Here is a 17,666-nt window from a genome sequence, read left to right as displayed (position 1 = left end):
CCTGCACAAAGGAAAGGGAACGCTCCCTGGGGCTCTTGTTTGAATATTTGCTACTACCACCAAGATCTGCACCTGCAGCAGCTCCACCCCACCCAGGCATAGTTCATCATGTTTCAGGTCCTAGCACGCATGTTAGACTCCTTGGTCCGTGTTTCAAGATGGGTCAGGTGGACAGTATGCCCCGGTTGTCAGTCGTGCCAGATGCAGGGGACCCCTCCCCCTTTACCCCGCTCCCCTCTTCTTGGGTTCTATCTGAGAAGCTTGTTTGCTGTCTGAGCTCTCTCGGAGTGTCTCAAATCTTTATTCAATTGCTATTGCTACTAGAGATGTGAATCATGTGCCTGATCATCTTAACGATCGGGTTCGGCTAGAGGGGGGGAAAAATCTGATCGTGGGTGATGTGGGTGATGTGAATCGGAATTGATTCCGATTCACATCGTTATTTTTTTTGTAGTGAGGCCCGACATTTTAAAATTAAACCCTTACCTTCCCCCACCCTCCCGAACCCCCCCAAACACTTTTTACGATTACCTGGTGGTCCAGTGGGGCCGCGGGGACCGATCTTCCGCTATCGGGCCATTGGCGCTATTTTGGCTGCCACTCAAAAATGGTGCCGATGGCCCGATAAAAAAAAAACCACCTGACCCTTTAAAAACGACCCCTTAGCTTCCCCCACCCTCCTGAGCCCCCCAAAACATACCTGGTGGTCTAGTGGTGGTCCCAGGAGCGATCTCCCGTTCTCAGGCCGTCGGCTGCCACTCATAAAGATGGCGCAGATGGCCCTTTGCCCTTACCATATGACAGGGTATCCTTGCCATTGGCCGGCTCCTGTCACATGGTAGAAGCACTGGATGGCCAGCGCCATTTTTAAAGATGGGCCATTGGGTCCGGGAGCGACCTCCTGCACTCGCGCCCTATTGCGAATATTCAAAATGGCGCCGGTGCTACCTTTGCCCTCACTATGTCATACGACCCGTATCGACGATTTTTATGTCATATAACCCGTATGACATAGTGAGGGCAAAAGTAGCGCCGGCGCCATTTTGAATATTGGCAATAAGGCGAGAGTGCAGGAGGTCGCTCCCGGACCCCCGCTGGACTTTTGGCAAGTCCTGTGGGGGTCAGGAGGCCCCCCCAAGCTGGCCAAAAGTCCCTGGGGGTCCAGCATGGGTCTGGGAGCGATCTCCTGCACTCGTGACGTCGGATGACAGAAACCAAAATGGCGCCGGCGCTACCTTTGCCCTGTCATATGGTAAGGGCAAAGGGCCACCGGCGCCATTTCTATTAACACAGCCATGGTTCGAGAGCAGAAGATCGTGGGAGATCGTGCCGGGACCCCCCCCCCCCCCACTGAACCCCAGGTAATTTAAAACATTTTGGGGGGGTTCGGGAGGGTGGGGGATTTGTTTTAAAGGGTCGGGGTGGGTTTTAGGGTTGTTTTGGTGTGCCGGTTTTCCCGCCCTCCCCCGATTTATGATTTTTTACGATTTAAAAAAAAAACCAAAACATGACGATCAGATTTCCCTCCCCCAGCCAAAATCGATCGTTAAGACGATCGATCACACGATTCACATCCCTACTGACTACCTTAGCTCTACCAGCCTGTCTTGCCCCTATCAAAACCACAGTGATCTGACTACCTCCGCTCTGCCAGCCTGTCTTGCCCCTATCATCTTTCTGCCACTCTACCTTGCTGCCATACACCAGACGATTCTACTCCTTGTGGTGTTCTTGCCACTATCATGGTTCCTCAGTGTGTTGGTGCTAGTCTTTCTGCTGCTTTGTCCCTTTATCGGCGCCTTGTGGTTTTTTCTGACACTCTTTCTGCTTGCTATGTTCCCCCTTCATTGTGCTGTAGGATGTTGATGCCACTTGTCTTGCCACTTTGCCTGCCATGCTGCCTTCGAGAGTTTATGCAACTGTTACCTGTGCTCTCTTTTGAAGCTGTAGTGTATTTTTTACACTCTCGCTGCTGCTTTGCACCTCTATTAAAGCACTCTTGCCACTCCTAGTACTTTTCTGTTCCTGTTGATGTTTATTTCATAGCAGGTTTTTTTTTTTGTTTTGTTTTTTACATTTGATTTATGTTCTGTTTTTCATTATTTCAAAGCAGATAATATTCAGTAACATAGATTTTTCCCTGTCCCCAGAGGGCTTACAGTCTAAAGGCCTCATTTACAAAGCCTTTATCCCATAGACACAGAATGGGAGAAAAGCCTTAGTAATTAATTCAGGCCCTTAATTTGCACCTGAGGCAATGGAGGATAAAGTAACTTGCTCAAGGTCATAAGGAGTGGCAGTAGGATTTGAACCCTGATTTCCAGTCTGCTGCTCTAACCACAAGGCTACTCCTCCAAAATGAACAGAAATACACATAGAAAGAAATTAGAAAATGCTAGAAAACAAAAAACAAAATGCAATGACTTTTTTTTGGTGCAGATCCTGAATATTTAGGGAGGAGTCCTCAGAATAAAATAAAATCTATACAGCCAGTTAAGTGACTCACCCTTTCAGGGTAATGGATTGTCGACTGAAAAAGCACGATTTAAACCCAAGTCTTCTTATTTCCAGCCAATTATATATCCTCTAGGGCAAGCATTCCTTTGAAATTAATTATAATGTAATGAGAAGATGAGGAAGAAATGTATTAAATATAATTAATACCTCATCATTTGTTTAATGTTTCCTCTCACTTCAATTCATTTTATTGAAATTTAACACAAAGGAATCAAAATTGAGCAAGCCACGGAGTAGGAAAATGACCTGGGTAAAGTTAGTAGTGTAACTTTTGCTGGCTATTCATCAGAACGTAGCCAAGTAAGTGTTCCGTTGAATATCCACTTAAAGCTATCTGGCTAAACTTACTCGGAGAATTTTAAGACAGCAATTCACCTGACCACACTTACCCATGGAAATGTATCTGGCTGATGCTTCATATTGGTGCTAGCCAGATAACTTTAGTTCTGCTGCTTCTGGAAAGACTCCCTCTGACTTTTTTTTTTTATCCAGCTAACCTGTTTCTAGGTAATGACTTACCTGGCTAACATTTGTGTACTGAAAGGGGTGGAAAATTTCGAACTCAGGTTTTGTCCGAGTAACTCAACAAAATTACCCTGAGAAAGCCTTTAGAACAGAGCTTCCTAAACCTGTCCTGGGGACCCCACAGCCAGTCGGGTTTTCAGAATATCCACAATGAATATGTTTGAGTTAAATTTGCATAAACTGAGTCTCTGTGATATGCAAATTTATTTCATGCATATTCATTGTGGAAATCCTGAAAACCCAACTGGCTGTGGGGTCCCCAGGACAGGTTTGGGAAGCCCTGCTTTAGAATATCAACATCTACATTTTTATAATCTGAAATTATGGAAGCCATAGTTTCTTGTATAAATATGTTTACCTAAATAGAGAAGAAATAGCATAAAATCATGCATCACAAAATTATGAAAGGAATGTTCCCTTGGATTACTTTAAATAAAATTAAATCATTCAAATTCACATTCAATGAATAAAAATCTAAGGCATTAGCTAACATTACTTTGAATAGTCACAGAGTGATTACAAGTTTTTCTTTCATCAGCATATTGTTTATAATTTTTTTTACAAAGTATGATTTTATAAGCAATAAAGTTTTCACCTAATCCCCAGACAGATGATGTTACATTTATATACTGCCTTAACATAGTAAGAAATGCTTGTGTTAATTTACAACCAGTTCATTTTGCAAAGTCCTATTCATTCACTAATACATTTAAGAGAAGAGATTCCAAAATGTAATGGCCTGCTCTACATTAGAACTATTCTGAATCCATCTGGGATATACTAACATGCTAGTTTGGCAGGTGGAGACACATTTTATTAATGCTTTACAAAGACAGAGTTTTAATTTTTAAACTACCAACATAGTGAATCTACAGATATTAGGAATGTGCAGATGTTTTAACCAAATTTGCAAAATGCAATGAATAAGGGTCAATTCATTTCATTCGGCAGGCCCCGAAATTAATTGAATCTCAAATTAAATAAATCTTATTTGTTTATTTCGGTTAAAACTTCCACTCAGGCTTAGGCCGAGACTATAGGCCGAGGTCGAAAGCAGAGGCTGTGGCCCATGCCTGAAAGTGATGCTGGGGTCTCAGCCTAGGTCCAGGCCAATGCTAGGGCTTTGGCCGAAACCCAAGAAAAAGCCCCCCCCCCCCTGAAAAATTACTTACCTAATCCATCAGGTAGCTGAAGCCGTGGCCAAGTCCAGAGGCCTGGTCCTTAGCCAGTTCCCAGACCCAATGCCAGCATCCTGCCTGGTATCTGGGTCCCAAAGCCTGGGCTTCGACCTAGACCGGAGCCTGGGCCCAGGTCTGATGCCAGGACTCAGCCCAGAGACCAGGTACTGATGCCTGGGGCTCAGTCTATGCTGGAGCCTGGGCCCAGGCTCAATGCTGGATCCTGTCCTGGAGGCTGGATCCTGATACCGAAGCCTCAGTACAGGAACCAAAGCTAGACTTAGTCATTAATTCTTCTTCTTTTCTTCTTTTTTCACAAATGATAGCGTCCACTGTTTACGTGCCAGAGTAAATTAAATCTGACGTATCCTCCCCAGTGGAGGGTGCTATTTTCAAATACAGCAATGCTTTACAGTGTTGTACAGCAAGATAATCCACCAAAAGAGAGTACCTGAAATCAATATTTCATCTAACTCCATATCAATAGAAATTTGTTATATAATCAAAAATGACCATCATACAGAGAAGCTATCAAATGCTCAAAGTCTGAGTTTGCAAAATCTTGATAATGACTGCATCCACAGTATAATCATAGTTCAGGGACTCACAAGTCCTTTATATTCATATTTTTTATAATTTTTGTTACAATTAAAACAACTTAACTTAGAGGTGATTGCATGTACATCTTCTTAAATGTTGATGCTCATAAATACATTTTCTTCAGTCTCGCTGCGGCTCCAATGAGATTAGGCCATTTCCTGTGGTTCCTGTTAGTTCCCAAATCTGTGTACGCTTTGGAAAGGGATATCCCCACTGGCTGGACAGCTTGTTCCCTCATGAAAAGGGGTGCTATGGCATTTTCATGAAATGTCTCTGTTCTGGGGTACTTTGGAACCTGGTGGCATCTTACAACTTCTAGATGCATTAAGAGAGTGCATAGAGCTATGCTATTCATTTTTATTTTATTTTGTTTATTGGGTTTTTCTATACTGGTGTTTGGAATTACCATCACATTGGTTTACAGCAATGTACGAGGAATACAACATTCCAGACATCAATAGAATACATAGATATATACCAGTATGGAGGTCATAGTAGCAGCTGCAGTGCAAAATAAACTTTGTATTTGTATTTCTTTATATAGACTGAGGACCTGAAGAAGAAGGCATGGGAGCCGTGCTGAAAACAGTGGAGGTGAGTGGACTGACTGCGTACTAGTCATGTGCATTAGTTTAAAATGAAAGTGCAAAATGAAATGAATAAGGCTAATTCATTCATTTTGTTTTAAATTAATGCATCGGGCCTAGTCCTAGGCTCGAAGCTGGGGCTTTGTCTATGGCCTAGATCAAGGACAAAAACAGGGCCCTCGGGCTAGGCCCAAATGTGATGCCAGTGTCTCAATGCAGTCACGGGCCAATGCCAAAGCCTCGGCAAGGGGGTGCACATTTGTGCAACTTGCGCGTGCCCTGCGCGTGCTGCCCATTCTTTCCTTCCACCTCCCCCCACCTTCCCCTCCCTTCCCCTCCCTAACCACACCCTGGCTCTATCTAAACCTCCCCCCTACCTTTGTCGCACAAGTTAACGCCTGCTCGAAGCAGGCATAACCTTGCACGCGGCGGGCCGGCTGCCGTGTGCCATGTTCCGGTCCAGGGGCTGGTCCGGAGGTCGCGGCCACTCCCCCGGAACGCCCCGGGCCGAAACCACGCCCGCGGCAACGCCCCCGGATGACGCGCTGACCGCATCACGCCCCCCAACATGCCCCCTGATGATGCGCTGACCACGTCACGCCCCCGACATGCCCACCCCAAGAAAGCCCCGGGAGTTACCCGCATCCCGGGGCTTTGCACGCGCCGGAAGCCTATGCAATATAGGCTCGGCGCACGCAGGGGTGTTTTAAAAGGGTTACACGCGTACCTTATGTGCATAACCCCCAAATGTATAAGATAGATTTACATACATTGGTGACAGGGAGTCAACTGGCTCCTGATTCACTCGACAGGGTTGAACCAGTTCTAGGTTTATTCCATTGCTTATAGGAATCTATAGTCAAATTTTTTATGGAATGCAATTGGGAAATCAGAACTAAAGTCCTTGCATGCAATGGAGTAAACCAAAGACAGGATCATCTCTGTCAGGAAAATCTGGAGCCTGTTGGTAACCTTAATTGGAGATCCACTGTATGCAAATCTGTCTCATGCATATTCATTTCGTAAGGTTTGTCTCTAGGTTTGATTTGGAAAATACTGGTTAGTGAATAGAGGAGTATGTGATAAATATAAAAAGAACATTCTTCAGTTCTAATTTTGGCTCCTTCATCCCTTGTGACAAATAAATTACTTTATATGTTTGTGTCTTTGTTTATTCAATTTTAGATAATTAATAGAAATATTAATAATAATATTGTATATTTATTTATTTATTAGTTTTTGTATACCGTCACTCGTGTTCCATCGTAACAGTTTACAACAATAAATAATAATGCACAATAAATATACTAAAATCAACTTCCTAGGACAAAAAAATAAAACAAATTATAACTATTCAAATAAAAACAACTCATAAAACAATTAAATAAGCTTATCATACGACTATCCGTGCCTCTTCCTATCTTATGACCAATGTATGGTGGAAACAATAACAAACCATCTTCTATAAAACAAGATAAAAATAGTTAAAACTGTAAAATCATGATGTAAGAACAGAATTTAAGATGGGTTGGGGTAGGCCTCCTTAAAAAGCCACATTTTTAGAGCCCTCTAAAATTGTTTAAAATTCTTCTCCATTCGAATCTCTACGGGGAACATGTTCCATATTCTAGGACCTGCCAGGGACAGATCTCTGTCCCTCACTTCATTCAGCCATGCTAATTGTACTGCTGGAATAGTAAGTAGAGGTGATAGAGGTGTTTAAAATCATGAGAGGTCTAGAACGAGTAGATGTGAATGGGTTATTTACTCTTTCGGATAATAGAAAGACTAGGGGGCACTCCATGAAGTTAGCATGTGGCACATTTAAAACTAATCGGAGAAAGTTCTTTTTTACTCAACACACAATTAAACTCTGGAATTTGTTGCCAGAGGATGTGGTTAAAGCAGTTAGTGTAGCTGTGTTTAAAAAGGATTGGATAAGTTCTTGGAGTAGAAGTCCATTACCTGCTATTAATTAAATTGACTTAGAAAATAGCCACTTCTATTACTAGCAACAGTAACATGGAATAGACTTAGGGCCTCATTTTCTAATCAGATCACACACGATAAGGGACGTTTTGCACGCAAAATGTCCCTTATCGCGTGCGATACCAAAATGGGGGCGGTGTCGGCCCTGGAAGAAGAGGAGTCAGGGCGTCACCGGGGCCGACTCCTCGAAGATGCCGCGGACAACGAAAAGGTAAGGCCCTTTTCGCGTCCGAGTTCGCGCCTAATAGCTATTGGGTGCGAAACCGGCAGCAATCGCACCGCGACGGTGCGATCGCTGCCGGCTAGCGCAGGCCCACCCCCCCTTTCGGCTGCAATACTTTAGAAAATGAGGCCCTTAGTTTTTGGGTACTTGCCAGGTTCTTATGACCTGGATTGGCCACTGTTGGAAACAGGATGATGAGCTTGATGGACCCTCGGTCTGACCCAGTATGGCATGTTCTTATGTTCTTATGTTCTTAAACTTTTATTTTTTGCCTAGGCAGAATGGCAAAATGGATCAAAAGGGAAAGAGAATGGAGAGAATGAATTAGTAGTGTCAAAATAATATTGAAGGGCTAGGGAAAATTAATTTCCTTTACAAATAATTTTCTACCAGGTAGGGTTGGGATGGTGGTGGTGGCAGTGAGTCCTCTGCAAGGGAAGGGGGATCCCCTGTTGAGGTGGAATAGAGAAGGGATCAAGTTTACCACTGAATTGGCCAGATGGGTCTTAACTTAGCTGGTTAGTGCTGATTTCCAGTGCCAACCAGCTAACAGGGTCATTTATCATTTTGCATTAGGGCCTTAATGCTAGCGTTAAGGCTCTAATGCGTGCGTTAAATAGTGCATCCTGCGCTAATATGCAAATGTCACATTAGTTATTGTTTCTTCTCCCTACTTAAGGAGTTTTTATATAGTGCCCTATTACCCCCATAGTGTCCACCCCAAAGTAGACAATTTAGGTTTATGAAATGCTATGAGTTCTTACTGGGATATTACATACTAATATAGTAGATGACAGCAGAAAAAGACCAATTATTCTACCCAGTCTGCTCAGTTATTTCTATCCATACTGAAAGAATATATCCAAACTGACAGCCATGCAGCGTAGGGGCTTATAAGATATACTTCCTTATACAGCATAGTCTTTGTCATCTTCCCCATTTTTACTCTAACCTTAGGTAGATGAGCATGGAAGATGCCCCACTTACTGTTGACACCCAGTACATCTCCCTTTTCATAACCAGCTACAAAGCTTTGTAATAGCCTAAATAGCTACCAATACCAGTGCAATCTTTGCCTGAACATCTGGCCTCCTCGGTCCCCTGCATAACCTGCCAGACTTGAGTACATCAGTGCCTATTTTTCTGCCAGGATTTTTGGCTATTAATATACTTGAAGTATACCAGACAGACTCAACTACAAGTTTTGTAATTTAATTTTTATTAATTTTCATATCATAAATTCACAAGCATTAATATCTTGATTGGCAATACATAGAGAGATTTAAACATTTCCCAAATAATTTTACATATATTTACTCTTATTATCTCTACATCACATCACACTAAAGACTTCTCAATTATATAAAAAGCGTTACATACCAACAATTATATCTCTAATATAAATCTCTCATATTTATTAGTCCTCACTCAGGATCTATTTCCTCATCTGTATGAAACTTTTATTTAACTTTAAAGAAAATTTACCTAGCATGGAGAGATATAAATTATTATTTACGGGATCAATACCTTAACTTTGCTGACCTATCCCAATCAGCGAAGAACTAGTCGGCAATTTATTCTTATTTGACAAAAAGGTAATTAATTGATCTGGAACATAAAAGATATGTGTTAAACCCTGCCATTTCACAATGCACTTACACAGGGAATTTGAGTAGGAACATTGCACCCAGTTCTGTCACTCTGGTTTTTAAAGAAAGAAATAATTTCCTCCTCTTTTGTGTTGCCTGGGAAAAATCCGGGAGAACACTTTCCTTTAAGTTTAGAAAAGTGGCTGAGCTATTTCTGAAAAACATTTTTAATACCAATTGTTTATCTGACTCTAGAAGGAATGATACTACAAGAGTGGCAGGGGTAATTATTTTCTCCTGTGACGTCTCTAATATTTCTGTTAAATTTAACAGTGATGGTTCTGTTGGAACCAATTTCTGAACCTCATTCTGATCCACTATATCACCCCTTTTATAGGGGGGAATATAGAAAACTCTAGATGTAATACGTATAGCCTGTTCTGGGATTTTTAGAATATCCATCATGTACCTCTTTAACATGTCTTTAGGGGGTGTGAACCGATCCCTAGGGAAATTAATAAATCTTAAATTTTTAGATCTTGACTGATTTTCAAGTTGTTCTAATTTAATAGACAATAATTGATTTTCTTTAATTAAAGAGGCAAATGTATCTGATTTTTCTTTTAATTCAATCTCCATTTTCAGAATAGATTTCTGTGTTCGCTTTACATTTTGTTCTATTTTATCTATTCTTGTATCATGTCTCTCAATAAAATCATGCAGTGGAACCATTAGATTAAACATGTTAATATTAACTGCCTGTAAGGCTTCCCAGATTGAGTCCAGAGAAATTTCCTTAGTTTTAATCAAATCAATTTTCATTAATTTACCCTTCCCCTGTTCTTCACCAACAGATGACAAAGAAACAGCATTTTCAGCATCTTCACCAGTTCTCCTTTGAGTAATAGGAGCTTCAAGTCTACCTCTAGCTCATTCCTTACCTCTTTCCAATGAGCTGGTAGCCTCTTGTGATCGTAATTGCTCCAAAAACCTGTCCCCTGCTGGGTTCACTGGCGCCATCCGTAGTACCGGGGACAAAGATGTCAATAGTTCAGATCAGATGTCGGGTACAGCTTCTTCCCTTTCATCTTCTAGCGAACTTACTCCCGGTATCCTGTCTCTCCACTCAACATGTGAGTCCATTGGGCCTACTGTAATATTAGGGAGGGATTCCTTCTCCCTCGCTTTTCTTTTTCTCATGGAGTAAGGCACTATCTAGATAGGTAACGGCTCAATTGGACACCACAAACACCACAATGCCGATTCTATAGGTATTTATTTTAGATCCTGATATGGAGGTGATGAGGTTTAAAGGAGCGAAAAACTATGTCCAAGTTCAGACCCAGTTCAGCCCAAGTTCAAACAAAGTTCTAACAAAGCCGCGCCCTCTGTGATGCACCGGCGGTGGCCATGCACCGCTATTAGGCCGATTTTAAGGGCCTCAGGGCGTCTCCAGAAAATGATGTCACACTGGGGGTGTAGCCAGCCAAGATCACCGTCGGGTCTGGGATTTCCTCACCTCCTTCGGCTGAGCAATAAAGTTTGCAGGTAAAAGAAAAGTGGCCTCCAGACCCCTTTCAATCATCTCCTTTCCTCCTCACCTCCCGACAAGTTTAATTCTATTCTTGATAGCTTAATCTAAATAAGCAGTTCCTTTCCACCAAAGATTACCCTGAACTAGCTGTAAAGGTGAGCAGGGTCTAGATATATTGGTTCATGGTCAATTTTGGGGGTAGCGACATTTCAACTCACCATTGATGACTAGGGAATGATATCAGGGTATGGGAGACTATAGCCTAATAGCCAAGTGGATCACGACCTCAGGCTGGAGCTCTAGTGGCTTGAAAACAGGATAGGCCATGGCATCAGGAAAGATATGGTGATCTGAGGTCCGATGGTCAGGAGAAGGCCAACAGAGAGATGGTATGCTATGACCTTGAAAGATATTTAGGTGAGGAGGTTGTTCCTGATGGGGGAGTAGGCTTCATTGGGTTTTGGGATCTAGGGTCCAATGGGGGGAATAGGATGCCACAGATATAAACCATGCTTTTGGGGACCCAATCATAGTGAGGAAGGGGTTCAGGAGTGGGCTGTCAAGGGAGTCTGAGGGTTAAAGTAGTCTGTTAACAGACTACAAAGTCCACAGTTTTCACCTACATAAAAAAGACTTTCAGAGGCCTTTAACATCAACCTGAAGCTGAAATAAAAAAACCTGACATTGATTTCTCTATGACATTGCTTTTTCAGTTTATCACAGTTTAATGAATAGCCTCTGTACACCAGATTTTATGAACTTCCAAAATTAATATGCATTATACATTTTGCACAATTTCCCCTTGAATTGGTATTATTTCCTCATTTGCACAGCTTAGTGTCTCACTTTTGGTTGCCCCATAAAGCTGTGCACATGATAAAAATAGGTTTACTGTACACTTCTTAGTATTGAAGCCTTAAATGGTAACTTTTAAATAGGTGCACGGGCACATATGTGCGCACATTTGCCGTTTCACTTCCATGGCTGCAGCTATTTTATAGCATATGCAACCATATGCGAGTATGGTACAAAACAGACTGAGCATGTGCACATATGCATGCAATTTTAAGTGGGTGCATGCCTATGCACACAAATGCCACTTCTACTGTGTAAGTGGGGGGATATTAAAAGTCATATGTGCCGACACAATTTGCCATTTACCCAGTTCGTTCCCAGTTTGCGCAGATAGGGGTAGATCTTTAAAAAATACGCGATTGCGTACTTTTGTTCGCGCACCAGGCGCGAACAAAAGTACGCATTTTATAAGATACGCACGTAGCCGTGCGTATCTTATAAAATCCGGCGTCGGCGCGAGCAAGGGGGTGCACATTTGTGCAACCTGCGCACGCCGAGCCCAGCGCGCGCTGCCTGTTCCCTCCGTGGCCGCTCCGATTTCGGAGCAGCCACGGAGGGAACTTTCCTTCGCCCTTCCCCCACCTTCCCCTCCCTTCCCCTACCTAACCCACCCCCCAGCCCTATCTAACCTCCCCCCTAACTTTGCGTGTGCCGGCCGGCAGCCCCGCTCTGTCCTCCGGTCCCAGGGGCTGATCCGGAGGCCTCGACCACGCCCCCGGGCCGGCGCCATGCCCCCAGGCCCGCCCATGTAACTCCGCGGCACGCCCCCGAAACGACACGGCGTTTCGGGAACGCCCCGGACACGCCCCCTCCCACCCCTTTTCGAAAGCCCCGGGACTTACCCGCATCCTGGGGCTTTACGCGCGCCAGCGGCCTATGCAAAATAGGCGCGCGGGCGCGCAGGCCTTTTAAAATCCGCCCCATAAGGGATAGGACTTCCTAACCCTGCTAGTTATAGCCTCCCTTCTCTCCAGTTAGCTCTGACTCTTTAAAGCCTGCTGATATTTGTTTTTTTTTTTTTTACTACTTACACACTATCCATAGAAGAAGTAAAGTTACATGGCAGGGAACACTGGTGTGCGCTCATGCGTGTAAATATTTACACGCTGATTTTAATGTGAAATTCAGGAATGCCTATGCCCAGCCCTTTTTCAGGAAAATATTTTTGTATGTACAGCGGGAGATATGCATGTATCCGGGGTCTTTTAAAGTCTGCTCAGTGCGTGCCATCCTGACATATTCACATATCTCCTGGTTCTGGCGTTCATCAGGCCTTTAAATTTCACCTATACCTGAATATAAAACACCTGTTTTGTTGCTATAAATCCTTTATTGTTACTTTTTGAGTAGACTCCTTACTGTACTATTTTCCTGAGTTTCTTCCATCCAGTGTTATGGCAATGTTCTTTTGAAAGTGGATCGGTAAAAAGAATAGAACTAGAAATAAACAAAAAAGTGGTAAGCTGATTCTATTAACTGGTTGACAAATACAGATACTATAGTTCTTCACACAACTATTTCTCTTTCCAGAGAGATGAAGTCAATAAAGATAAATGGTATGATACCATTTTAAAGATACTGTTTAAATGCAGATACATTTTGGATGATTTTAACCTTATAATGGTTGAAAACTGCACTGCTACTGTAATTCAATTGTATTGATAGTTGGCTAGTTAATTTTAATTTAAAATCTAATGACTAGTAGCAGTACCCTTATTCATCACCACTGTAGAAAAGTCCAGTTACCATAATGATAGCCTCTGCTAATTTACAATAGTATTGATTACTTTAGTCCTAGTACCAAACTTTGGCTTATTTGACTTAATTTATATTTTAATTAATGCTATTATAGATTACCAATGAGTTGCTTTCACATAAGTTCTCTTGGTTCTGTATGAGTGTTTTCCACATGTCCAACAGAGGGCTTGATTCATCAAGGTCTTTTCCTATAGACACAAAATGGAAGAAAATACTTAGTGAACCAGGCTTTTAGTGTTATTTTTTTTTTTTTCATTTTCTTAGTCAATAACATAGTAATGAACCCTTTTGAGACAGAAGCATTTTCATTTGCATTCCTTTACTGGCCACAGTACACAGCAGAGAGGTGAGCAACAGATTGGAAGCTATACGTTGCTATAAGGGGATAGTTCCTACACAACACACGTCCAACACGCCAGAAAACTAATAGCACTCATCACATGCAAATGCATGTGAATGAGGCTATTAATTATTCACTACCAATGCAAAAAAAAAAAAAGTGCATCCAATACATTTTTGCACTCAGAAATTAATGCCTGCCCACAGCAAGCGTTAATTTCTGAGCACCCCAAAAAGGTGTACAGAAAAGCAGAAAATACTGCTTTTTTGTATATCCTCTGACATAATATAGTGGCAATATTAAGTCAAAGGAAGAAAAGATTTAAAAAAAAGTTTAAAAAATAGTGCCGGCGGACAGGTTCGGGGAAATGGATGCTCAGTTAACCAGCATCCGTTTCCCAAACCTGTGGCTATGCGCCTATTAGGAAAACGGATGCGGAATTTAATCTTCTAAACCGGCAGAAAGCCGCAGACAGCCACGGACTCAGCGCCCACTTTCAGCACTTTTTGTTTTGTATTTGCCCCCTGGAGCATTATCTAGCTTCTAGTTAATAATCAGCTGCACAAAGAAGGTGGCAATGAGATTTACCTAGTTGCATGATTGGTCAGGTTTTGTTCATACAATACAAATAGATGATTCTTTTATTTTGTAGTTTGTTATGTAAGTATACTTTTTGGCTGTTTGCATCTCTTAAATTATATACTAGCATACAAAACTTCTAGCATAATTAGCCTCATCACGATAGAAGAATGGTTTGAAGTTAAAGGTCTATTATCTTCTAATGCTGGCTAGCTGGATAGAGCCATCATGTAAATCATTTTCTGAATGGCAGCTATTGTCCTTTCCTGTTTTTTCAGCTAATATCCTAGGGCATCGTGGAATTTCTAGATCTGTTTCTCCCATTTGAAATCAGTATTAGGGATGTGAATCGGGTGCCCAATCGTTCCTGCTTTCGGGATCATCTGGCTGCGGAAAAAAATCATTTTCCCACGTTTCCCCATTTTTTTTTTAGTGAAAAATCGTTTTTTGGGTTAGTGCGCGCTAACAAAATAGCAAAAAAATAACAAAAAGTAACAAAAATAAATGATTTTTGTTAGCGCGCACTAACCCGAAAAACGTTTTTTTATGAAAAATCGGGGGTAAAATTGATTGTTTCTTTCTTTAACTGATTTCTAACAAATTTAGAAATATCGTACGATATTTCAGTTCATTAGAAAAACGATTCACATCCCTAATCAGCATTACAAGTACCAAAATGCATTAGAAGGTGTTGTCGAAAAGGCAAGACTGGCCTAAAGTCTCCTTTTGGAAAGTGGGTCACGTTGCAGCTTTGATTAAATCAGTAGCATTCATTTCTAGTCCTCAAGGTCTGCAAATGGGTCAGGTTTTCAGGATATCCCTGATGAATATGTATGATGAAGATTTGCATGCACACTGCCTCAATTGTATATAAATCTATCTCATGCATATACATTAGGGGGTATGCTGAAAACCAGACACATTCACAACCCTTTACAAAATGGACTTCAACCGCAAAAGCATGCATGAAGTCCATTTTTATGAAGTAGATTTACACTTTAATTCACCAGCCTTCTTTTACTAGAGGGCAGGATAAAGAACTGTAAAATAAATAAGTAAAATAAAAATAAAGGATAAAAGAGACAGAGGAAAGTAGACAGCAGTTTGGAGTGATGACTTATAAAACTGGTCAAGATTGGAAATATGAGCAAAACAAAGAGTAAATCCCTGACCATTTTCCTGTGAATTACAGTCCTTGATAAGAACAAAAGAACTTGCCATGGTGGGTCAGACCAAGGGTCCATCAAGCCCAGCATCCTGTTTCCAACAGAGGCCAAACCAGGCTACAAGAACCTGGCAATTACCCAAACACTAAGAAGATCCCATGCTACTGATGCAATTAATAGCAGTGGCTATTCCCTAAGGGGCGGATTTTAAAAGGCCAGTGCGTGTAAATCCTTCCGGATTTACGCTCGCAGGGCCTTCGCGCATGTAAATCCTTCTGGATTTACGAGCTCAGGGCCCTTGCTCGCCGGCGCGCCTATTTTGCATAGGCAGCTGGCGCGCGTAAAGCCCCGGGCGTAAGTCCCGGGGCTTTGGAAAAGGGGCGGGGAGGGGGCGTTCCCGAAACGATGCGGCGTTTCGGGGGCGTGCCGTGGCATTTTGGGGGCAGGCCCGGGGGTGTGGCGCCGTCCCGGGGGCGTGGTCGAGGCCTCCGGACCAGCCCCCAGGACCGGAACACGGAGCAGGGCTGCCGGCCGGCGCGCACAAAGTTACGCCTGCTTTCAGCAGGCGTAACTTTGCCGACAAAGGTAGGGGGGGTTAGATAGGGCCGGGGGGGTGGGTTAGGTAGGGGAAGGGAGGGGAAGGTGGGGGAAGGGCGAAGGAAAGTTCCCTCCGAGGCCGCTCCGAAATCGGAGCGGCCTCGGAGGGAACAGGCAGCGCGCGCTGGGCTCGGCGCGTGCAGGTTGCACAAATGTGCACCCCCTTGCGCGCGCCGACCCCGGATTTTATAAGATACGCGCGGCTACGCGCGTATCTTATAAAATCCAGCGTACTTTTGTTCGCGCCTGGTGCGCGAACAAAAGTACGCGATCGTGTATTTTTTTAAGATCTACCCCTAAGTAAACTTGATTAATAGCCGTTAAGACTTCTCCTCTAAGAACATATCCAATCCTTTTTTGAATTCAGCTACACTAACTGCACTAACCACATCCTCTGACAATAAATTCCAGAGCTTTATTGTGCGTTGAGTGATATTCTGTGCACTGCCTTGCCTTTCCACCTTTCTTATGAAGAATGTCTTTTTTCCTGTTTTCTGTAGTATTTGTTCTTGTATTGCTGTTATACATTACACCTATACGCATAGACCTGTTTGTTATCCTTCTTGCACCCTCTAAACATTGAAATCTGCCTTTCTTGTTTTCTGTGATGGCTCAGTAGAGCCTTTACTGTTTAACATGCTCTGAAGTCACCCCTGGAAGGACAGGAGATAAGTAAATGACGATGATGATGATGATGAACATTGGGAACACTGGCATGCCATAGCTCTCAGCCTTCTAATCGAAGATGGTATTTCATAACAATTGATATTGTTTACAAAGTGCAATCTTTCTGGGTTGCAACAATTGCTGAGGTTTTGTTTTCATGTATGCGATAACTCTGAAATAATGTATTTTTATATTTGAGAAACTACTTTTATATACTTATGTACAATAACCAAAGCTTTTATGGTATAATAGATATTGCATTCTTCATACTTCAGTTAAGGATGAATGATAGAGCGATCACTGAGGAGGAACCCAAGGTATAAAGACTCTCTAGAATCAAAAATAATTTTTATGTGCTACTATTGTTATTAATGTTATATATATTTTTTTTTTGTCCCAGAAATTTTCTTCCTGAGCTGCTGAATTTCAAGCTTAATCGGAATAGGAACCGGGATTAATATTTTTCTTTATCTCTTCCCAACACACTTAACTCAGTCATTACAGCGACAGTCTTCAGCCAAGTGTCATGTACCAGGACTCCTTTTGAACCCCTGTAATTATGGGCCTTATAGTCAAAGACTATGCCATCCAGCTGAAAAGTGTTAAATATTAATGGTGCCGTCCCTCCCGTGTCGGGGGACCTTGGTGAAAAGATGTTTACTTGGACTGCTTGTACACACGGAGCTGCCTGTTTAATAAACTGATTGACGAAAACTCTAAAGTGGAGAAGAACCCTCATTTTCTCCATACTCCTCTTCATTTTGCTAACATTAGTGGTGAAGTTTTCCTACTATCCACATAGCTGCAAAGCGTGTGGGTTCTTTTTACCTGTAGCCTTTGCACCAGTTTTCAAAATACTAGTATGCACATACTTTTACTTTGAAAATTGCCCAAGAAACTAGTGCCCACAGAGATTTGTACATGCTTTCTCTTTGGATACTTTTTCTGACCAACTCTACACAT

At 42.4% G+C, this 17,666-nt stretch overlaps 1 long non-coding RNA gene across 1 annotated transcript in view; it reads left to right on the top strand.

The window, feature by feature from the left end:
* The window catches only part of LOC115099392, an 87,051-nt gene extending 69,666 nt beyond the window's left edge, over nt 1-17,385 (top strand). The window contains exons 2-3 of the long non-coding RNA XR_003858764.1: nt 5,365-5,414; nt 17,104-17,385. This is a non-coding gene — a long non-coding RNA (uncharacterized LOC115099392). The remainder of the gene's footprint in view (nt 1-5,364; nt 5,415-17,103) is intronic.
* Nucleotides 17,386-17,666: the final 281 nt, after the last annotated feature.

The sequence above is a fragment of the Rhinatrema bivittatum genome, chromosome 9, assembly GCF_901001135.1.
Source record: "Rhinatrema bivittatum chromosome 9, aRhiBiv1.1, whole genome shotgun sequence".
In the NCBI taxonomy this organism is placed as follows: domain Eukaryota; kingdom Metazoa; phylum Chordata; class Amphibia; order Gymnophiona; family Rhinatrematidae; genus Rhinatrema; species Rhinatrema bivittatum.
The sequence above is the reverse complement of the archived record's forward strand: the minus strand, read 5'-3'. Positions and strand labels throughout refer to the sequence as shown.